The following is a 24,536-nucleotide window of genomic DNA, read 5'->3' as shown; positions in this document are numbered from 1 at the left end:
GGACTAAGATTATGGATATGTCAGAGAACAGGGTAATAATTTTGGAGTTGGTAGTATTTTTGCTCTACTATGCAGACTGAGATGGCCGAAAAACATTGGTCAGCAATAAAGCAGAAATAGCAGAAACACAGAACAAATATTCTAATAGTAATTGAGCCTTTGGCTTTAGTTGTTCGTGAGGCTCATTTTAAGTCTGCATTTCATGGTCCTGAGAAACACTAGGATTCTTTCCTCTTTCAGCTTCAAGTTGAAATGTATGATACTTGCAACGAAACAAGTTCTAACCAATACTCTCCAATGCCTTTTATGCCAGGCGGATTCAGATGGACTCTATTACCATACAGAAGAGAGCAAATGACTTGGTATTTCTCACTAGCCATGTGAAGTCATTTCTCTAACCATGTGGTTTCATTTAGAAATTGAGGCACAGGAAGAGAACCACGTGTTTACAACTTCAAAACACAGAATGGAAAATTCATTCTCAGAGTCTTTCTAATAATCAGAGAGGTATTAATAATGATACAAGCCTCTATTCACTGAATTTTATTTTAGGATTTGACCAATAATTAGTTTAAAACATGACCATTTTTGCTGAAACCAGTTTGGCTCAGTGAATAGAGCATTGGCCTGAAGACTGGAAGGTTCCGGGTTCGATTCCCATCAAGGACATTTACCTTGGTTGCAGGCACATCCCCAGTAGGGGGTGTGCAGGATGCAGCTGATCTATGATTCTCTCTCATAATGTTTCTAATTATCTATCCCTCTCTCTTCCTCTCTGTGAAAAATCAATAAAATATATTAAAAACATAAAAAATAAATAAAAATAAAACATGACCATTTTTATCAATTTAGCTATGAAAAAAAGTGCTGAAGGCTGGAGAAATTTATAAGTCTAGGCTTTTTAAAATAGATTTCCTAGTAGTTTAGAGCCTAATAAAAAAAAAAAAGATATCAGGTATTTGTCTACACACATAACTTATTGTGTTTAATTTCTAATTCCAAGAAACACAAAGTCCAGCTTGCCATAAAAGAACCAAAAGGAAAACCATAAAGTTGTGCAGACTGATGGATGACATGGCTAAAAGGAGTTAACAGTGTTCATATGCCAATTTTGCTGTGTGACTTAATTACTCAATCTCTCAGTTTTCTTCTCTATAAAATGAGAATAACTCCCACATCATTGGAGGGCCACGGGTGTAAATGAATTAACATATGTACATCATGTGGAATAGTGGCCTATAATTAATGTGCTCATAATAAAGGCTCCATTCATGCCAACTATGATTTTCTTTGACAGAAATGCTAGAAGGTGTTGCAATTTTAATAGAGCTTTGGTTGTCTTTGCCAGTAGAGAACAATTAGTTCTTAAACAAATGGGTGTTTCAGAATTTATTCTTGTTTTTCTTAAGGTATTTAAAAAACAAAAATAATATTTAAAATGCAAGGGAGTAAAAGTGTATGCTCTATGCAATTTTTAAGAAGAGAAGGGGTGCCGAAACCGGTTTGGCTCAGTGGTAGTGTCGGTCTGCGGACTGAAAGGTCCCAGTGTCGATTCTGGTCAAGGGCATGTGCATTGGTTGCAGGCACATCCCAGTTGGGGGTGTGCAGGAGGCAGCTGGACGATGTTTCTCTCTCATCGATGTTTCTAGCTCTCTATCCCTCTCCCTTCCTCTCTGTAAAAAATCAATAAAATATATTAAAAAAAGAAAGAAAGAAAGAAGAGAAGGGGCTCCCACAAAGTCTTACAGTGACAGAGTGCTCAAATTCCCGCATATTTGAGAACGTGCACATATGTAATACTTATATTGTTTTTCTCTACTCTCTTTCCCCCCCCCCCCCCCTTTTTGTTAAAAGAACCCTTATTTCATGTGGAAAGCATCCCACATGATTCAGTTGGGAGTGAAACTGAACCCTCCTATCCCAAGCCACATGGTGGGCATGTGACCCAGGCCTAGCTAATCAGAGCTTTAGGGAAGGTACTCTGCCTGTGGTAGCTACCAGTATTTGGTTGTTAGCCATTGGTGATCCAGCAATGTGAAGAGAATCATGGGACAGAGATAGGTGATCTCCTGATGGAATTAATTCTGCAAGACCTTGGACCCTATTTTTACATGTGGAAATGTATCCCTGGACTTTTGTGACATGGCCTTCAAAGACACTCAGAAAAACTCCTTAAAATGTCATTTATGACTCTTTCCTATGGGCATAGTTATAAAGTTTTCCTCTGCCACAGCTTTCATATCCAACTCCCACACTAGAAGCATTTTACTCTGCATCCATCCATAGACTACAGATGAAATTAAGACCCTTTATCCCTGTCATGCCACTTCCTCTACAACTGCATGCTTCACGCTTGCTTTCCAAGTTTTGTTGTTTCTTAGACCTCCATATGTGCTCATATATTCAGAGGAGATGGGAAAATACAATTAACCAGGAAGATTGAAGTTTGGCTGTAATTGTCACTTCTAGGCAGCCCACTGTGGCAAGAGCCATACATGGCATGGTATAGAAGGTCTTATTATCTAAAATTGTATTTTAAACTCATGTTAAGTCCTACTGTATGCATTGGCTTTCCCCAGTTCTCCAAGTTTATAACAATATTGTCTCTTTCCTGAACTGCTGCAGGCTCTGTGTGTAAATAATCTTATGGTAGTCTTTCATTTATTGTGTATACGACTTCCCAACATAAATATGGGATCCTCGGAGAGAAGTGTGACTGATTTCTACTGAATTCATTTTTCCTGCAACACCTCCCATTGCTCTGAGTTAAATATGTATGTGTGGCAGGTCTTGCCCATAGTCTTGCATTTAATGCTCACAGTTTCTCCTCCATGAAGCTTTGCATAAGAGCAAAAGCAAATGTACTCTTTACAGTTTCAGGCCAGGCTAACCTCTCTTCAGTAGTCACACAACTAATAGTGCTAATTAGTAATGTGAAAAGAAAAAAAAAAAAAAGGACAATATTTAACGAAATCACTTTTGTGGCGTAGCGATTAAATTTAGATGAGTGGGTAGCTGCTCAATTATTCAAGTAAATAGCCTGGCTCTAAACCTTGTGGAGAGGAGAAAAGTGCCGGAGGTTGAGATAGAGAAAGGAGGTGAGAAGTTTATACAGGAACGACTTCAAAAGTAAAAGTAAATTTAAAAAATATGGGGGAGGGGGGAAAGGAAACAAAAGCAAAAGGATCGGACAAAAGGGAAATTAGTGTGTGCAGAAATACGCATGTATTATTTTGCTGTGTGTCCGTGTACAAACACATGAGAGAGACGCAAGGAAATCTGTTTCTTCTTACGGTTGACTCTTCTGTGTGTAGTGGGATTTTCTGGCTCCATCTGAGCCAAATATTATGGCAAATAGCAGAACACAGTAGTTATTGCACATGATTGTGAGCTGGGTGGGCAGGAATTTCTCATTTTATAAATCATTGCAGCTTGCTGCTCTAATCCCATAGCACTGAGAGACTAAAGAAAGCTGGAGAGAAAAAAGCATGTTTTTCGTTTTTGCTTCTTCTTCCACCCTTCCCAGTTTTGATAGCTCTTTAGTGTTAATGATTGGTGTTTTTTTTTTTTAAAAAAAACTACATTTCAAAATACCTTTATTGCTCTGCTTTGGAAGCAAATTATGTTTTCCTATTTTATGTTCTTCCTTGCCAGGGAAATTCCGCATCAAAGCAAAGGAGTATACTGCTTCCTTTTATTTCTGCTTATTTATGGCACGGTCTATATCAATGAAATAATGCTATATTATTTCCTTGCAGATTGCTTAATGTTCATAGTTCAAGTTTCCAGCCAAGGTCCTGAAGTGGTTTAGCCCTTATTTAAGATTTCTTGCTAAAGACATTCTATTACAGCTTTGCAAATAAATACCTCCCTGGCCTCAAGTCACTATAAAGGTAATTTAGTAATTTAAGTAAACACCCTCTGCCAATCTGTTTCCTCCCTCCTAGGAGACTGGGGAAGCAATTTCCTTCATATTTCAGGTTTCTCCCCATTTCCCTTAAATGATCCTTCAACCTTCAACCCAGAGGTTACCTTAGGTAAGTCATCTGTAATATGTCTCCAGGGCAAACTTGCAATGGAAGAAAATAAAACGAGTCCAAATATTTGCTTAACAACTAGTGTCAGTGAGTATAGTTTTGTAATTTGCTTAACTACTTCAGTAAGAAATTTAAATTAATCTTGAGACATTATAGTTATGATTAATCAATATCTAGACCAATTGTACCATGTCTACAGAGCTAGGAACTTCACTCAACCCCTACTTCACCTTCTCTGCTGAATCTCACATAATCTTAAAAAATGTTTCTCTTCAGTTCTTCCCCTATGCTAATCCTGCCTTCTCAGGTAGCATTCTAATAAGTTCCTCGGGTTTGTTTCTGATCTCATATTTAGAAATAGTTGACTGAAATAATATTCAGATGTTAAGTGAAGCATCTTTAACCTTCTAATTTGCTATGGTAACAACTAAGATGGAAAGAGTTGCAGCTGGATTCTGATAACAGGTATACAACTCTTTGTGTTGAGTGAGCTTTTGTTGGTTTTAGTCAACAGGTATCTGGTTGGATTTCCATGAATATTATGAATATCATTTGATCCTAATTTCTTTTGATACAGTGCAAGCCACACTAGACAGTTAACCACTGTGATTTGGTTTCAAATAAGTTTTAAAAAATTTGAAAATATGAAAATGATTTTTACTGTATTGGTTGAGTTTAGTGTGGTTCTTCCCATATATTGTGATTTTTTTTTTTTTTAAAGGTGTGGCCGGGACCGGTTTGGCTCAGTGGATAGAGCGTCGGCCTGCGGACTGAAAGGTCCCAGGTTCGATTCCGGTCAAGGGCATGTACCTTGGTTGCGGGCACATCCCCAGTAGGGGGTGTGCAAGAGGCAGCTGGTCGATGTTTCTCTCTCATCGACATTTCTAACTCTCTGTGTAAAATCAATTCCCTCTCAATCCCTTTCTGTGTAAAATCAATAAAATATATTAAAAAAATAAATTAATTAATTTTAAAAAAAGGTGTGAAAATTGAGACCATATAAGAGGTAATCTACAGTTCAGAATGAGGAGGTACAGGAAAGTTGAGTCAAGTGGACAGTTAAATTTCTGAAATACTTCATTTTCCTCAGTGTAAATAGCATGTGTAAACAGAGGTTTACAAAATTAGAGATAAAAATTCTTGATTTAATTAATACAATTCAAGAGAAAACTAGAAACAAACAAAAAACAAACAACAACAACAAAAAAAACTTTAGGTGAGGATAGAGCTGCTCATTTGGGGTTTCTTTTGCTATTTTCCTCAGCTCTGGTCAATTTGTATGTGTATATATTTGTGTAAGTGCATCGAGGTGCATCCAGTGGGGTTAGGGAAAAGGTGAAATATGATAGGAAATCAAACTACTAACTGTCCAATTTAAAAGCCAGATAAAATGCTCTGTAGTTACTTTGAGACAACTGTGCTCTACAAAATTTTCAGTGCCTGGGAACTTTGCCATTCTCTTTACTGAGGACCTTGGAAAAGGGAGGCCCAGAATTGCTACATGTTCCTAGGTGATTTTGAGCCCTGTGATTTTGATCTTCTCCAGTCTCTGGCTCAGCTTCATGGAATAACAACGGAAAAAATATATATATTGAAGTATTTTGCTTTGATGACATTATACTTAGACTGCAAGTTCTTTAAAATTAATGGGAATTAACTTCTTCTAATAAGAGTGGTTGTAATAGTAATAGTGGTGATAGAGTTCTTATTGTGATTAATAGTAGTAGCTAACATTTAATGAGCACTTATTATGTGCCAAGAATCATGTAAAGAGATTTAGATATATATTTTTTAAATAAATTAAGGTTTTGTTTTTTTAAAATATATTTTATTGATTTTGTACAGAGAGGAAGGGAGAGAGAGAGTGAGAAAAATTGATGAGAGAGAGTCATCGATCAGCTGCCTCCTGCACACCCCCTACTAGGGATATGCCCACAATCAAGGTACATGCCCTTGACCGGAATCGAACCCGGGACCTTTCAGTCCCCAAGCCAACGCTCTATCCATTGAGCCAAACCGGTTTCGGCTAGAAATTTAGATATTTCTTTTTTGAATTTTTAAAAATATTTTAATTGATTTTAGAGAGAGAGGAAGGGAGAGAGGTAGAGAGATAGAAACATCACTTAGAGAAACATTGACTGACTTCCTCTTGCAGGTCCCTACAGGGATAAAGCTTGCAACCAAGGCATGTGCCCTGACTGGGAATTGAGCTGGTGACCTCTTGGTTCATGAGTCAACGTTCAATCACTGAACCACATGAGCTGGGCATAAGCTATTTCATTTTAACTTTATGAAAGTTATGTTTTATTCCCTTTTTTCACTCATTAGAAAACAAAACCAAAGAGTTGATAGTTATAGTCATGGAAGTTGTACTTACAATGGTAGTAGTAGTTGTGGTAACTAAGTTTGTTTTTTTCTCTCCATGCAGGTCAAGTATTATTTAATCCTTATAAAAATACCATGAGTTAGGCATCACCTTTTCATCTATTTCTGTATGCTGGGGATTATAAACTATATTATTTAGTTATTATTTATTTGTCATTTTAGAAAAATAACACTACATTAAATTTATCATTTATAGAACTTGTTCAAAATTTAGAATTATTCAAATTTAAAATTACTTGTGTGCCTTTAAGCTGAGGAATAAAGTACTGTTGATGCCACTTTACAAGAAATAAAAAGTAAGCCTTAGTTATAACAAAAACATGCACAAATTCACACACACTGACTTAGTAGCAAAGCTGGGAATACAAGCCCAGGTCTGCCTGGCATGGAATCTGCATACATGGAGATTTGGTGAAGAGTTGTCAGAGAGAAGGTCCACCATTGACATTGTCTCTTTCTAATGCACATCATCATCCAAAAATGTAATAAACAAGGTTTGAGGCTCTGTCAACTCAATTTAAAAATTATAAATCAAGTGGATATCCAAAATTAAATGAACAGTGAATTGTAGGCAGCCTTGGTGACCAATCATTGCAGAAGCTGAATACAAATTCTCTTAGCAGTGAGATTTAGCTGAATTATTGACCTAACACTCTAATTCCCGTTGCCTTTAAAAGTCAACAATTAACTGGATGTCTTGGCCCTTTGCCTAATTGGGCAATGATCCTAGGACATGATACCCATATTGTGAGAGTTATTTCTTTTCATATATGTAATGCTGCAAACAAAGACTGCTTGAGAAGCTAAATAATAGTGTTTGGGTGTACTTTTAGTCATGCCTTACCACTTAGTTATATGACCCAGTTCCCTGGATAACATTTTCTCAGGCAGTTATTTCCTGTGCACTTCCTGAGGTTTCCACAACTAGCGATTTTTAAAGAGAATGGTAGTTAAAATAATAGAGCTTTTAAGGAATCTGAAGTGATTAGGACTGTGGCCAATGGGCGTATTTCCTGCTATCTGTAAGCATATAGAAGGTAGAATTCTTTCCTAATTATTGCAAAAACAAACATCCTTCTACCCCCCTCATCCCCCACAGCAGATTGATAAGAGAGAAACTGAGCAGAACATAGTGTCCCAGAAACAACTGGTTGCCTTTGTGCTATAAGAGAAACAGGAAACCAACCAAAAACACAAACAACAAAAAAAAAAGCAACAAAAGAAAAACAACTTAATTTCCTCATGCAAATTGAGAGAAACATATTTAGATATGTTATGCAATCAAAGGTTTACTATAACATAAGAGGCCTGCATGTGATCAAAACTTCTGGACATTCTCTTACAAAGATACTTGGAACCAGTATTATTTATTTTCCTGTAGATCTTGAGTGGGAAAGTATAGGTCTTTAGATAAGAGCTGGTTTATAATGAAGAACAGTTCTACACATACAAAAGCTAAAACTACTCTACACTTCAAATGAACAGAGCTTATGTTTCATGCCTGAAAGGACAATGAGATTTTATCCAAGTGAACATGAAAACATTTACAGTATCTTTATGTTCTTGGGAATGTTCAAGATGGCAACCTCTTCTTTCTCAGCAACCTCAACCTTTCTTACCTATAGAAAATGCCATCATTCTTAATAAAAATTAGATGCAGTTCATCAAGATTATTATCACTGTGCTGCTCTGATCTGTCTCCTGATCCATGCCTCCCCTTTAGAATCTCTTTCTGATTACTTCGATTACCCCTGAGCCAGGTCAATGGGATTTTTAAAAAGTTAATATGTATTTTTATTGATTTCAGAGAGGAAGGGAGTGGGAGAGAGACTCGATGAGAGAATCATCTATCGATCAGTTGTTTTCTGCATGTCTCCAACTGGGAATCAAACCCACAACCTGGGCATGTGCCCTGACCAGGAATTGAACCATGACCTCCTGGGTCATAGGTCAATGCTCAGTCACAGAGCCATACTGGCAGAGCAGGTCCATGGGACTTTGATGGTGCATCCTTAAGCATGGTGCAGAGATGGTGGACTGCTACTGAGACAAGGTTTGGATATGCATAAAGAATGTCAGCAATGTAATCAGTCTTACGAAATGTAAAAGCTCTGGGTAGAATCCCAGAGATAAAAATCATACCTGGATATTTTGCTTTCTGGACACTCAACACCTTGCTCTTTTCTTTTGGTGATTACATATCCCAATTAACCCCCGAGGAACCACTGTAGTTCCTCTCTCAGCACAAGTGGTTGGGGAGACTCACACCAGTTGAATGTGGTGCTGGAATACATGTTGCTGGCTTATTCCAATCTCTTGTTTGTTCTGTGTATCTTTCCAGTGATTGGCCCAGTGTCTGGCATGTATTACGCATTCAAAATTACTCTGCTGCCGAAACTGGTTTGGCTCAGTTGATAGGGCGTGTGCCTTTGGTTCCGATCAAGGGCATGTACCTTGGTTGCAGGCACATCCCCAGTAGGGGTGTGTAATAGGCAGCTGATTGATGTTTCTCTCTCATCAATATTTCTAACTCTCAATCCCTCTCTCTTCCTCTCTGTAAGAAATCAATAAAATATATTTAAAAAAAAAAAAAAAGATTACTCTGCTGATTTTAGGTAGAGAGGAGGATGCATATTCTGTTCCAATAAGATTCTTGGGAAGAAAAATAGAGAGCAAAAGCAACATGAGCTTATTTAAGAATAGTCAGAAGAAGGAGCATAGTAAGTTACCCTTATCTGTGCAATTGTGAGTCCTGCTTATCTTACATGGAGGCAGAGAAGCAACTCTACTAGTATATTTGTTTCTCTCTTCATTATCGCTGAGTCTATAATCTTTTCTCTGCTTGACTTGTTACAATTAGGCCATCCCTGGCCCTGAACCATCTCTTAGTTGACCTGTGACAAGCATGTTCGTAGCTTGTCACAGGTCAGTTTTTCTGGGGCATATTTAGGAAAATGCTGCTCGAATTATCTATGAACAGATAAAAACATGATCAGTCACAAGAAATATTTCAATGTTGTTAGTCTTGTAAAGCCAATAAAAGCCTTCCATGAATCTTAAGTTGATTTCTGGAAAAATAAATTCCCCGAATGTGGAAATCCTTTCTCTGTACAGTGTTTAACTAGAAAAAATAAAAAGATCAAGTTAATGGTATAGTAAATGTTTTCTAGTTCTATGCTTATTAAGTGTAGGACTTAAAATAAATGTGGCTGCCATTCCCACCTTAATATGTTAATGCTTAACACTAGAACAAATAAACCAAAAAACAAGTTTATAAATAATAAAGTATATTGGTAATCTTTAGTTATTCATGGGACTTATTAAATTAAAAAAATAATTTTTAAGAAATTAAAAAAAATAATTGAACAAAAAGGAAAATAACTTGTAATTTTTGTTTATCTATTATAAACAACTTTTATAATAGACTAGAGGCCCAGTGCATGCACTGGAGGGGGGTATCCCTCAGCTGGGTCTGCCCCTCTCACAGTCTGGGAGCCCTCAGGGGTGGGAGGCGATGCAGTGATCAGGGGAAGGCTATGCCCCATCATACCTCTGCTGTTGCCACTGCCAGCAGCACAAGTCTTGGCCAGCCCAGTTACCTGAGCCTTAGGGGGCCCTGGGCAGCTGGGAAGCCACCATCTGAGGCTTTCCTGCACCTGAGGCTGGCCCTGGGCTGAAGGGAATGGGGGACTCTGGAGGCAGGTACCCTGGTGGGGCTGAGGGAACTGGGTGTCACCATCTTGTGGCTGTGGGTGCTGCCATCTTTGTGATGATGTGAGGGTCAAATTCGTATATTCCCTCTTCACTAGATAAGATAAGCTACTTTGATAAGTTACTGATAGAGCCATTTAGTTTATTGATTTGTAACAGGTAAGAAATAATATAAAAATGTGAATGTTCTATTTTGAAAGGAAGTTGTATAAATAAATAAGAAATATTATATTTTATCTCATTTCACTGAAAGTAGTACTTGATATAAGGTGAGAGCCACAAAATGGCAGGAAGTAGATTATTAATTTTATCGTTGCCTAAAATTCTCAAGTTCTTGCTGGTGAGTCAAAAATTGTAAGAATTTAAAATCACATCACTAAATAGACTATCTAATTGTTCATATGCATTCAATAATTACCAATACAAATTAGGGGTGGGTGGAGGAGGTTGAGATGTGATCAGCCTTCTGGGCGTGGTGGGATGCCCCTGTCATCCAGGATCCGCATCCGTCCCACTAACATCCACACCGGTTGTTGGCAGCCACTTGGCGGCTGCTTTTATATTGTTTCTTCCTTGTGGAGCATCTAGGGAGGAGAAGTGTCCACGATGCTATGCCTGACTTCCAGGAGGCCGGTGGCACTGTCAGGATTGTGCCAGCGGCACCAGTCTGTTGGTGCCTGGCCCATTCTCTGGAGATTGGGCCTGCAGGACCCCTGAGGGAGGGAGTGGCTGCCACCAAGCTGGAGGGCCACAGGGACAGGTCAGTCAGCTGAGTGGTGCTCCCGCTGTGGGAGCGCACTGACCACCTGGGGGGAAGCTCCTGCATTGAGCATCTGCCTCCTGGTGGTCATTGCATGTCTTAGCAACTGGTTGTTTCAGTCGTTCTGGCATTCTGATCACTTAGGCTTTTATATATCTAGATTTGCAGCAGGCCTAGGGGCACGCTTTGAGAGTCTATTCAGGTGGAACATATAAAAAAACATTATGCTGCTCTGCCTTATAAAATAATAATAAATTCCTTCAGTTAACAAAACCCATTAGGAGAGACTGATATTCTTCAACAATATTGTTAGATAGGGCTGTGGTGACTGAACAAATTGAATCAAAAAGAGGAAGCTGTTTTGGGGGAGGGATCTACATTCTTTTTGGACTAGATACATACCAAAACCCTAACATTTATTAATGCTAATCACTTAACATATATCATCATATTTAATCCTTTCATTGATGCTCTGTGACATCTTATCTCTGTGATTTATTATTGTTTCCATTTTGAAGACATAAAAAATGAGGCTTAGAGAAGTGGGTAGCTTTCCCCAAGTCTAAAATTAGAAAGAAACTAAAGAAGAATAGAAAAATCCAAGTCTTATATGTGATTATGATTTAGATTAGTAAGAGATTAACAAATTATATTTATAATCATATTTCCTATGTTTCTATATCTTGTATAGTTATAAATCTTATATAAATTATATAGTGACTGTACAAAGCCAACTATTTTTTAGAAATAAATAAGTTAGCTCTTAAAAATAAAGTAGATAGTGCCCTAGCTTGTTTGCTTTGATGGATAGTATGTCAGCCTGCAGACTGAAGGGTCTTGGATTCAATTCTGGTCAAAGGCATATACCTCCATTGCAAGCTAGATCCCTGTGCTCTGTGAGAGGAAACCAATTGATGTGTCTCTCTCACATCAATGTTTCTCTCTCCCTCCCTTCCACTTTCTCTAAAAATCAATGGAAAAAATATACTTAGGTGAGGATTAACAAAAACAAACAAACAAAAAGTAGGTCATAATTAATATTATTTTTAAATTATTTGCTCCCTCTACTGGTGACTTTTTGAAGTGATATAATTCAATTAAACAAAGTTGATGTTAACTTCCTAACATACTTCAAACTCTTAAAATAGAATTAATATTCAGTTTATTAAAAATATATTTTGCAAATTAGTGTACTATTACCTTGCTTCTGTGTTCCCATTGTTACAGAAGTTCTCTAAAGTAGTTTTTTTTTGTTAATTTTATAGGAAAAGCATATTTCTTCTGAGTATAGTTAAACTTTGTTTATTTAGTATTAAAATTAACATTAGTCTTCTTTATATGTGTGTATGTGCTTGTATAAAATTTTTTAACAGCTTAGATTTCAGTCAGGTAGACATTTCTAATCCTGTATAGTGAGTTTGAGATTCAAAAGATACTGAAATAAGTGTTCAAATAAATGGAATAGGCTCATAAATGTTTAAAGATATATATATAAATGCTTAAAGATATATATCATAATTGCAGTACAAATGTATGTATCTTCTCAACTGAATGGACTTCTCAATGGTCATGGTACACTGCCAAAGAATGTTTTATAGGTTTACTCTGTATGTGGTGTGTGTGTGTGTGTGTGTATGTGTGTGTGTGTGTGTGTGTTGGTGGTAGAAAGAGGAAGGATAAATAAAGATAACTTTTGCATTCTTATTTGGTTTTCTTCTCTAATGGCTGTAGATGTTCAAGAGTTGTGACATATGCCAAATTTTTGGTTTAAAAAGACCTCTAGTAGAATGAGGTAGTATGTAAATATTGATAACCTGTGGGCAACTCGATGTCTCAGAAACCTTATAAAAGTTTCTTTTCTGTGGCTGCTTCTGCTCACAATATAGGAATAGCATGTGTCTTTGTTTTATACTGAATATTCATCAGTTATATCATGAAGGCATTTTGTGAATGCAACCCTGTTTCAAGCCTAAGTGTAAGCACATAAATACTAGTTTTATGTCTTTCCCTTTATTGTGGCATATTTTAACAGTATTATAAGTGGATAAAATATTCTTTACCCTTATCTTTTGTAAGAATCCTATATAATAAAAGCCTAATATGCAAATTGACTGGACAGCAGAATGACTGGACACTATGATGTGCACTGACCATCAGTGGGCGGATGCTCAACACAGGAGCTTCCCCCTGGTGGTCAGTGTGCTTTCCAGAGAGAGCGCTGCTCAGCCAGAAGCCGGGCTCACAGCTGGCAAGTCCAGCAGTGGTGGCAGGAACCTCTTTCATCTCTGTGGCAGTATTAAGGAGCAGCAAGCCAAGTAGTAAGAAGAAATTAGCAGGTGGGCGGTAAATAGCAAGAGGTCCCAGACTGTGAGAGGGATGTCCAACTGCTGGTTTAGGCCTGCTCCCCATGGGGAATGGGCCTAAACTAGGAGGCGGACATCCCTCAAGTGTTCCAGACGGCGACAGGGCACAGATTGGAATGAGGGATGACCCTCCCCTGCATGAATTTCATGCACCAGGCCTCTAGTTTTTCATAAAAATTATAGAGATGTTTGATGCTTGTAAAGTTTGCTTTTAGTTGTGATAGACTAGCCTATAACAGATGAACCCTCTGCTTGAGAACAACTAGAAATAAAAAATTAAAAAATTAACAAAAAACATTAGAAAATTACCAAAACAATGCACATTTCAGAGGACAATCATGTAGATAGGAGAGCTAAAGCATTACATTCTTTTCTTCTTTTCCATTTGTTTTCATTAATAATAGAAAGTTGTAGAAATAATTCTAGTTTAGCCTTGTGCCCAAATGCTGGATTATGGGAATGCATTGCAACTGCAACTTTCACCAAGAGTTTTTATTTTTTTCTTAGAAAATTACAATTCTATAGTTATTTCCAACTCTATTATTTTGAGAGCTATTTTAGATTTTAGAGATTAGCAGAGAATGTAATTCTCCAAAGTAAATCATAATAAATATTACAGTCACAACAAAGTAGAAAATACAAATGATTACTATGCATAATACAAAAAATAGCTTTTCTTGATTCTTAAAAGCTTACATTTGAGTTAGGTAGACATGCATTTGAATTCTCTCTGACTATTCATTTTCTGGCCATTTTATTTTTGGTAAATTAATTATGGTAACTATATAGGTTTTATGATATTTAAATTATCTTATGTGTATAAAATGCTCAGACCAGCCGAAACTGGTTTGACTCAAAGGATAGAGCATCAGCCTGCAGACTGAAAGGTCGCAGGTTCGATTCCGGCCAAGGGCATGTACCTTGGTTGAGGGCACATCCCCAGTAGGGGGTGTGCAAGAGACAGCTGATTGATGATTCTCTCTCATTGATGTCTCTAACTCTCTATCCCTCTCTCTTCCTCTCTGTAAAAAATCAATAAAATATATTAAAAAATAAATAAATAAAATGCTCAAACCAGTGATTGACACACTGTGCAACTCAATTACTATTACCAATTATTATTAGAGGACAATGTAACTTCATTAGTAAATTAAAGAAATTTGAATTAAAAAAATAACCATGATCTACAATATTTCACTAGGCAGAATAGTAAAGACTTAATTGTAAATGATAATGCTACCAACGGTGATCAGATAGGTAGTCATATGTATGAGACACATGATTTTTCTAAAAAGCAATATAACACTGAAAAATATTGTACCCTTGGTCTAATAATTATACTTGTGATCTACTTTAAAAGAGTAAAACCAAAGGCAGCCAAGAATTTGTTAAAAAGAATGTTCACAACATTATTTATATTATAGAAAAATTGGAAACAGACTAAATGTCTTATATATAAAAAGCCAGCAACTGGAACACTGGAATGACTAGAATGACCAGTCGCTGTGACGCCCACTATGGCCAGTCAACTGACCTGATCAGGGGTAGGGCCAGCCAGCCAGCCTCCTTCCGCCCCTCCCCCCATCCAGTCCCACCCCCAATCGACCCCCATCAGGACGGGCCGGCCTGATCCCACCCCTGCATGAATTCATGCATTAGGCCTCTAGTGTTTGATAAATATAAATATTACTATAAAATGAGATAGTATACAGACATTATAACAATATTTGTGAAGATACTTTTAATGTGGTAATAAAAAGTTTATTAGATTACTAGAGGCCTGATGCAGGAAGATTTGTGCAAGAATGGGCCTTCCTTCACCTGGCTGCCAGCACCACCTTGGCTGCAGATGGAGCTGCCTTTTTGCTCTGGCCCGAGTGGCTGCCACACTGCCTTCCCACACTGCCCAGAGTCCCAGAGTGGCTGGGGCAGTGTGGAACACTTGTGTACGTGACAACACAAGCAGCCTGGCCACTCAGTGCCTGTGTATGCAAATTAAACTACCATCTTTTTTTGTGTTAATTTGCATACTTACTCCTGATTTGCTGGTGGACATCACAAAGGTATGGTCAATTTGCATCTTACTCTTTATTAATGTAGATATTCTTTTCTTATGTGGCCTGGGTGGGTTTAACATGTAACCCACATCTAAGTCTATAGGAGTTAAATGTTCCCTTATATTAGTAATAGTCTTGAGGAAGTATCTCTGATGTAAGCAGGTATGATTAGAGTGTATTTTTTTGCACTTTTGTTAGAAAGGGGTGAACAAAATTTTTCTTTCAAAGAGTTTTGGAAAAGAGACTCTCTCTCTTGGGACACCGAGATGAGAGGGTGTAAAGTCTGGAACTGATACTGATGAATTTGGTGAGAAAAGTTAGCATGAGGACAAAACCAGCAAAGAGAGCAAATCTGCAGGTAAATGGAACCAGACAGAGCCAGCAGAACCTCTGGTTTGTGCTTGAATCTACTTCCTCTCGACTCTTTAGTTCTAGAGCCAATAATTTCCTGGATTTGTTTCAGCCAGTTTAAGTTAGGTTTACTGACTCTTGAAACATAATAAATTATAAATGATATACGTATGCTATAATATTAAATGGGTAAAGAGGATGAATCAAAATTTCAATATGCAATATGTTCCCTATCATGGAATATACATGTTCACGGAAACTATGTAAAAATATCTCTAGTTGATGATCAAGTATTATTTACTCTTTTGGATTTTATATGCATTTTTCAAGCTTTTATAATGGGCGCATATTAGCTTCATTAAACATCAAACTGTTTATTTTTTCAAGTCCTATCATGCAAGGCCTGTTGGGCAAATCATTTACGATAAACTCTGTTTCCTCACTTCTATAGCAGCATAATTTGTACATAGATAAGCTAATAATTCAACTCTGATCACAAGACAAAACACATTTAAAATCATTATTCTGGGAGCTCATTTCTTCTTTTATTTTTTTTCCACTTTAATACTCTGTATACCTACTTACATGATTTGTCCCTTTTAATTGTGCACCCAGCTGTAGTTGGGCCCATCAGCCCACATATCCCAGCCAGCCCCATTCTGCAAGTCTTTACTGTAAGTCCCATTCCTGGTCCCGAGATAAGGTTCATATTTGGAATCGTTTTTCAATATGTATATTCAAAGGTTGTATTGTAACTAATTAACTGTTAAACGTTCTGATATATTGCTTAGGCTTTTTTCACACAGAGAAACTAAATCTACAATTCTAAATGCAGAAACAAAACCCAAACACCCACTCCTGTTTACGTGTTAAATTATCAAACAATGGCAATGATCATCTTTGTTAAATTCTTATTTGTCTGTCTCTGATATGAGTTGTTTTCATGCCTGTATATTTTCCCTTTGCCATTAAAAGATTTTTTAAAAGAATTTTTTAAATTTTATTTAAAAATAGCTTTAAAGAAAGATGTTCAGTTGACTAGAAAAGCTTATCACCAAAGGCAGGAAAGAAAGACTAAAAGCAGCCCGCAGATGTGGCATAGCCCCTGAGACGGCAGGGAGTGTGTGAAGAGTGATTTAAGTCCCCTTTCTCAGTGCGAGATAACAGGATGGAAAATGTGAATGGACAGGCAGTACGCTGCTCAGGCACACATCCAAGGGGGTCCTGTGCCTTCGAAAGTCTAGGTCAAGCTCCCAAGCACGGAAACCACAGGGACTTAATGATAATTGAGATCATATGTTTCTTATCAAAGCTTCCTCAAGAAAAGCAGCTTAAGGGAAAATTCATAAATATGTGTCTTGACCACAGTCTACCAATCCCCTTCCGCATTGGAGCCTTCAGCTAATTTGTTGACTTAATTACCCAAGGCACAGGAAGGTTACACAGAGTGATAATCTGATTTTCTCTGATTGCTGATCACTGCAAAAAACGGCCCATAGGATACGAAATAAAGCTAGAACCTTAGGCAATGTAAAATGCAGAGGTGAGGCAATTATCCAGATAATCCAGGCAAAGCTGACTGTTTACAGTAATCAAATTATCTGGATAAGTACTCAACCTACTCTGTCTACCAGAACAGTGGCTTTAATCATATCATTTGGTCTGGTTATTCCTTATATCTAAATTTAGTGTGAACTACTTATATTTAATACTCAAAATCATAAGGAAAACACTATTATAAGATTCTATTTAAAAACATCATCCTACATGATAGGGATAATAAGCAACACTTTGAGTAAAGAATGAGTTCTTATCTTTAAGTAATTAGATACCATGAGACCACAGAAAGAAAATAGATGGAAAAATATAGATTTATATTTTATATAATTTATATATTTTATATAATTTATATTTTATATTTATATAAATGTGGCTGGATTTAATATGAAGGCCTATATAAAAAATGAGGTAAGGAACCGGAGGCTGTATGGTAAATGAGAGTTTATCTCACACTGTCATTAGAAATCTATATCCTGATGATTTCTGGTTGTTAAGAGGCAGTAAAAAGGAAATATCTTTAAATAGAAAGAAGACCCTGTTAATTCATTTTTTGTTTATTTTGGAAATTTTAGAAAATATGAAAAATTATAAAGGAGAAAACCCAAAGCACCACTCTTAATGTTACTGTGTATGTTTTCCCACACTATGTAATAATATATGGTGCTGTTTGAGGCTCTAGATCAAACCAGGCATGCTTTTTCAATTATGAAGGCCAACAAAAATGTTGGAATTATACTATACATATTGTTTTGGAACATGCCTTTCTCACTAGATAACATTTTGGGTGTCTTTCTATGTCAGTGACTATGTGGATACAGAATCATTTTCAATTCTCTTACATGAAAACAACATAAATCCAACCTCTATTTTTGGACTCAGTTGTTTCCAATTTTCTTATAAACCACACAGTGTTATATATCCTTACAAGTGCATCTTCATATATTTTTTCTTAGATTAAATTTCTAGAAAGAGGATTTCTGGCTCCAAATAAATGCACATTTTTATGGTCTTTAATATCTATTGGTCAACTGAATAACATACATTTTTATGACTTTTCAAAAGCACGAGCTTGGTATAAGACTACCTTATACCAAGAGTGGTTCCATATAGCATGTTATTCCTAAACAACACCTTTACTTAAAATTATGTTTTATTTTGCAATTTGCTGTTTTTCTTTGTATTTAAAAAATAAATATTATTTTATGGTTATTTTCCATTTATATTTTTATTTTGTTAATTGCCTCTTCATATCATTACATCTTTTTTCTTTTGGGATATTTTTAAATTTATTTTTTATATAGTATCAGAACTCATTATTATAGCAAGAATATCAAACCTCTAAAACTATTTTGCAAATAATTTTTCATGTTTTTTATTTGCCTTATAATATTTCAATTATATGTTTTCAGTGTAGAAGCTTCCCAAATTCATGTAATCAGTTTTTATGAAGTTTTTTTTATTGTATCTGCCTTTGATCTTTTGCTTAAAAAGTGTTTCATTTCCAGAATAATAACTAATTTATCCTAGCCCATTTTTTCCCATTATTTTAAATTTAAAATATTTAGCCCTAGACGGTTTTGCTCAGTGGATAGAACATTGGCCTACAGACCAAAGGGATCTATGTTTGGTTCTGGTCAAAGGCATGTACCTTGGTAGCAGGCTCCTACCCGGCTTGGGCCCTGGTCAGGGATCATGCAGGAGGCAACCAATCGATGTGTTTCTCTCATATCGATGTTTCTCTCTGTCTTTCCTTCTCTCTTCCAATCTCCCTTAAAATTAATGGAAAAAATATCCTCTGGTGAGGATTAATACAAAAAATAATAATGATTAATTAAATATGTGATCCACTAGAAAAAACATTATCAAGAAAATAAATGTATAGTTAGTGTATTTTGGTTAAATTTTTACAGGAGAATCATTTGTGGGAGTGAGGTTCTTGTGATTTCTTTAAAAATTAATTTTCTAAGATTCACATCAGAGAATGAGATGTAGAAAAAAGGCTTTATTTGCAAGGAGTTACAGCACTGGGGTTGCAAAGTCCCATGCCCCTTAAATCAGTCTTGAAAGAGGTGCAGCTGGGGCTCCAGGAGAGCCAAAAGTGAGGCCAGTGTCCAGGCTTCCATTCCATGCTGCAGCTGGGTCCTGCAGAGCACCAGTCAATTAAAGCCCATTAGCCGTTGTGTGAGTCCCACATGGCCCTGAGCCACATGGCACAGGGAGGTGTGCCCCCTACAACAGGAGTCACAGGAGCACAGGCAAGCAGGGAGGCAAGAGCCAAGAGCAAACAGATTGAGAAAAACAAAACAAAAACAACCAAGAGAGTGTGCTCCTTTGTTCAGAAGTTTAAATATTCAGGTCTCGTGCTCTTGCAGTGGCCATTCTCATTGTGGTCCACTGACCCACTCAAGGTGTGACTGACAGACAAGGAAGCACCTTCCCACAACATTCAGACCTCACTGGGTATGTGTCTGTTGTCCAGTTCCTCCCCCCATCAATCAGCAGGGAACAGACTTACAGTGTTAAATTAGCAAAGCTGTATAAATGGCATGCCTTTTTTATCTAGTCTTCCCTTTCCTCCTTTCCAGTTAAATCGTAACCAGGTTATTGCAATGGTATCAATACCAGTTGTGATTTTCCTATCTTGGCCCTTCAAAACTTTATCATTTGATACATATAAGGTATCCCCAGGCCCACAGGTCTCTATGAAGTGACATTGAAACTGCCTTTGGGACCTCAGGGTTTTTAGCTTAAGGAATGAAATTCCGAAAACCTATAATACAATAAGACCATTAAAACGTTCAGAGAACAAACATCAAATTGTGTGGAAAGAAATAGGAATAAAATATTTTATTAATATGATATGTTAGAAAACAATGAAACCAAGTGTTCTTAATTCTAAGATAAAGTGATTTCAACCTAGATTTTTTTATTCTAACATTCATTCAAGAATGAGCACAAACAAAGACTTTTTTTATATGTAAAGAGAAACATAGTAACTTATATTTCATGGACATCTTCTTGGGACATTACATGAAATGTTTCAGTGAAATGAGAGCAAAAAGTTGCAATTCAGCCCTACCCAGTTGCTCAGTGGATAGAGCGTCGGCCTGTAGATGGTTCATGGTTTGATTCCCATCAAGGGCACATTCCGAGTAGGGGACATGCAGGAAGTAGTCAATCAATGATTCTCTCTCATCATGGATGTTTCTATCTCTTCCCTCTCCCTTCCTCTCTGAAATAAAATAAATAAATAAATAAATAAGAGGTTGCAATTCATTTTGATCCACCAAAGAAGCAAAAGTTTCAACCTGGAAAAGTAGTAAGATCAGCATCAGAACTGAGCATCAGAACAAGGGCAACCAATTCAGTGGAGCATAGGGAGGGAGGGTTCAGAGGATTCTTCTGTAAGGAAAAGGGTACACAAAGACTAATATAATAAACTAGTGGCATGGTGCATGAAATTTGAGCACAGGGGAGGAGGGGGCGGTTGTTCCTAAGTCCAGCATTTTAGGCCCAGTCCCTGCAGTCGGACATCTTTCTCGCAATTCTGGACCACTGGCTCCTAATTGCTCACCTGTCTGCCTGCCTGCCTGCCTGCCTGATGGCCCCTAACCACTTCGCCTGCCAGCTTGCTCACCCCCAACTGCCCTCCACTCCTGGCCTGATCACCCCTAACTGCCTCTTCCTTGGCCCTGCCATTATGGCTTTGTCCAGAAGGATGTCCAGAAGGTCTCTGGGTCTAATTAGCATATTACCCTTGATAGAATAGAGAATTGGAAGCAGGACTAGTTTACAATAAGGGTGAGTACTGCAAGAACATAAATAAAGGATATTAGAAACTTTAAGAAGAATAAATTATTGTTTTGACAAAAATAATAAATTCAAATGAGGTATGATTTTAAGTAATTGGTGAGTTATAAATAAAAAAGGTTTATTTAACACTAATGCTAGGAACAATCTCCTTTGATTTGCTTGATGTTTGTAGCAAAGGACCTATAAATATACAAATGTAATGCTAGCACATTATTTGGCCCAACATATATTATTTACATAGTCATAATAATATAAATCCTACAATTGATCTCCAATTTTTAGAGCCAATTTAAGAAACAAAGTGACCATGCAGATAAAGTAAAGGGCTAATGGGACTTAATAGAGAAGTTGGACAAAGGAATAGCAATGTTATCACATCTGTAGCAGATAACTCCTCTGAATTATAACTGAGAAGATGATTGCCCAGAATTAAGATGTTTCCTAGCATGTGCTTATCACTTCCCCTTACCTCTTTTCCAGCTGCCAGAAACATGAACTTATAATCAAATTAAATAAAGGAAAAGAAAGGTTGGAAAGGTAAAGTGTCTTGCTATAGGTGATCAACAACAAATCGCAGAGCTAAAATAAAAATGCATGGTATTATGACGCAAAATCTCCACTAAGTATATAAATCTGAATATTCTATTACATCTTGTACTCCAAAAATAATTTAGCATTCTAAAACGATTTACCATGTTAAGGCATTTACTAAAGAGATTCCTTTATTACTGGCCAGTGGTTTATAGGTTGAGACATTCATGATATTGGAAGTTATTTTATGATAAGATCTTTAAAAAATATTTTAAAAGCAAATTATATTTCCAGGATTCTCACATAAAAAATTTGCATTGTGACTTTGATTATAATTGAAAACTGACATTCACATCCAAGATAATCTTTAAAAATGAATAAATTTGGAGGATTCACACTTCTCAATTTCAAAAGGTACTTAAAATGACAGTAATTAAGACTGTGTGGTGCCGGAAAAAGGTATACAGATCAATGGATTAGAATTGAGCGAAATAAACCCATGTCTATTCAATCAATTTACAAAAGGGGAGCTATAATCATTTTGTGGGGAAAGAATAGTCTTTTCATCAAATGGTGCTAAGATAAACTGATATCCACATGTGAAAAAGTTGAATTAAATTCTTACCTCATACCACATTAAAAAATTGAGGAATAAAGACCTTAATGTTAGAACTAAAGCTATAAAACTCTTAGAAGAATTCATAAGGGTAAATCTTTGGAATCAAGGATTAGGCAGTGGTTTCTTATAAGAAACAGCAAAAATACAAGCAACTAAAGAAAAAATAGATAGTCTGCCTAACACTCTCAATAAAGTGAAAAGACAACCTACAGAATGGAAGAAAATATTTGCAAATCATATATCTGATAGTGGCTTAGTATCTAGATTACATAAAGAACTCTTGCCACTCAAATATGAAGATAAATAACCCAATTCAAAAATAGGCAAAGAACTTTAATAGACACTTTTTTTTCAAGAAAAGATATGCAAATTGTCAACAAGCACATAAAAAATTTCAGTATCATTTGTCATTAGGAAAATACAGATCAAAATAATGAGATACCACTTTACATATATTTAGAAATCACAAGTGCCGTATGTATGCTTACTGTGCTTTTGGTTGTTGATGTGGAAAAGTTGGAATCCTCTTAAATTACTGGTGGGAATATAAAATAGTGAAGCCTCTTTGAAAAATAGTCCAGCAGTTCCTCAAAAAGTGAAACAGAAAGTTACCATATGACTCATTAATCTCACTCCTATATATACTACCCAAGAGAACCAAAAACATTATGTTCAGACAAAAATTTGTATACAAATAGTCTTTTCATCAAATGGTGCTAAGATAACCTGATATCCACATGTGAGAGTTGAATTAAATTCTTACCTCATACCATATTAAAAAATTAAGGAATAAAGACCTCATCGCCAAAAAAGCAGAATAAACCCAAATGTCCATTAAGTGATGAGTGGATACACAAAATGCAACCTACCCATACACTGGTATATTATGTAGCCATACAAAGAATGAAGTATGGATACATCCTATAACGAATAAATCTTAAATGCTAGGTGAAAGAAGCCAATCACAAAAGACCACATATTAAATGATTCCATTTATATGAAATGCCCAGGTTAGGCAAATGCATGGAGACAGAAAATAGAAAAGAGGTTACCATGGGCTACAATGGGGAGTGTCTGCTAATGACTGTGGAGTTTCATGTTTAGGTGATGAAATGTGGTATTAGATCGTGGTAAAGGCTAAACAGCTTTATCTATGTACTAGAAACTGCTGAATTCTATATCATTTACGAAGTGAATTTTGTGCAATATGAATTATATCTGAGACATACACACTAAATACATAGGTATTAGGGAAAGAGTTGGTGGCATCTATTACTTGGTGGTCATTTTATACTTCCAACCATCTTGAAGAAATAATTACAGGAGGTTCCGGTAAATCAAAGGTTTACATTAAATTTTATTCAATTTAATCTCCTTTTCTTTTTTTGTGTGATTCCCCCCCTCCCCCCCATAACCATACCCTTTACCTTTTCTTTCAAAACTGTAGCATCTTTTTCTTTCTATAGTTGAATGCAATTTGAGAATAAAAAATGTCACATTAGCTTTAACTGCCAGTGGTGTAGACCTGCTGGCACCATAGACAAAGGGGGAGGATTCTGACACTGAAGGAGATGCTGTTATGTTGCTGGTCACAGAGAGCCAAAAGTAAGCCCTATTATTAAGCCAGTAAGACCAGATTCACCTTGTGATTAATCGCCCAAGAGGAGGCACAAATTCAGGATGGGTTGCACTTGTGTGGGGGTCAGAGAGCTTTCCCAGAGCTTGTGCAGGGCTTCGGGCTTGCAATTTTTCCCTTCTACAATAATCTTTCTTCTAACATGCAGTTTAAAAACTGAAGTTTGGACGATGCTTCTCTTTGGAAGCAATGTGGTTGCCAAAATATCAGGCCAGGAAAAATGGCAAGAGGATTTGGTTTTATTCTTGTAGGACATGTCATTCTTCAAATTCCTCAAATGAGATAATGAAGGATAACACCACATTTTATCCTTTTGATCTTTGCTCCATTGCAATTCTTCCGAGAGAGAGAGAGAGAGAGAGAGAGAGAGAGAGAGAGAGAGAGAGAGAGAGAGAGAGAGAGAGAGAGAGGGAGAGAGAGAAGTAATGTGGCATTGCAAGGTCACGATTTAAAAATATCTTGCTTTTTCCCAAGGTCTTTAAAAATATCTGTGATTAACTAAGCAACCAATTACTGTACATCCCAAATGCATGTTTTCACAGCTATTTTAGGGGCAAGATTCAGTCACTACACATCCTGTCCACTCGAAACAACAGACAGCCAGAGAGGGCAGCTAATGAGTAGGTAGCCAAATGACAATGTCTCCTTACTTTTGACTTTGCTTCCAAGGCCCAAGCGGCTGCCTGGCCGTCTCCACGCTGGCGTCAAACAGT

At 36.8% G+C, this 24,536-nt stretch overlaps 2 long non-coding RNA genes across 6 annotated transcripts in view; one reads left to right on the top strand and one right to left on the bottom strand.

Annotated features, from left to right (window-relative positions):
• LOC311632253 overlaps positions 1-24,536 on the bottom strand; it is a 580,642-nt gene that overhangs the window by 482,019 nt on the left and 74,087 nt on the right. The gene's annotated exons all lie outside the window — the stretch shown is intronic.
• Positions 1-24,536, top strand: part of LOC311632255 — a 141,574-nt gene that overhangs the window by 113,895 nt on the left and 3,143 nt on the right. The window lies entirely within an intron of this gene.

The sequence above is a fragment of the Pipistrellus hanaki genome (genome assembly GCF_964339955.1).
Source record: "Pipistrellus hanaki genome assembly, chromosome: 14".
Taxonomy (NCBI): domain Eukaryota; kingdom Metazoa; phylum Chordata; class Mammalia; order Chiroptera; family Vespertilionidae; genus Pipistrellus; species Pipistrellus hanaki.
Note: the sequence above shows the minus strand (reverse complement) of the source record. Positions and strands in the feature narration are given on the sequence as shown.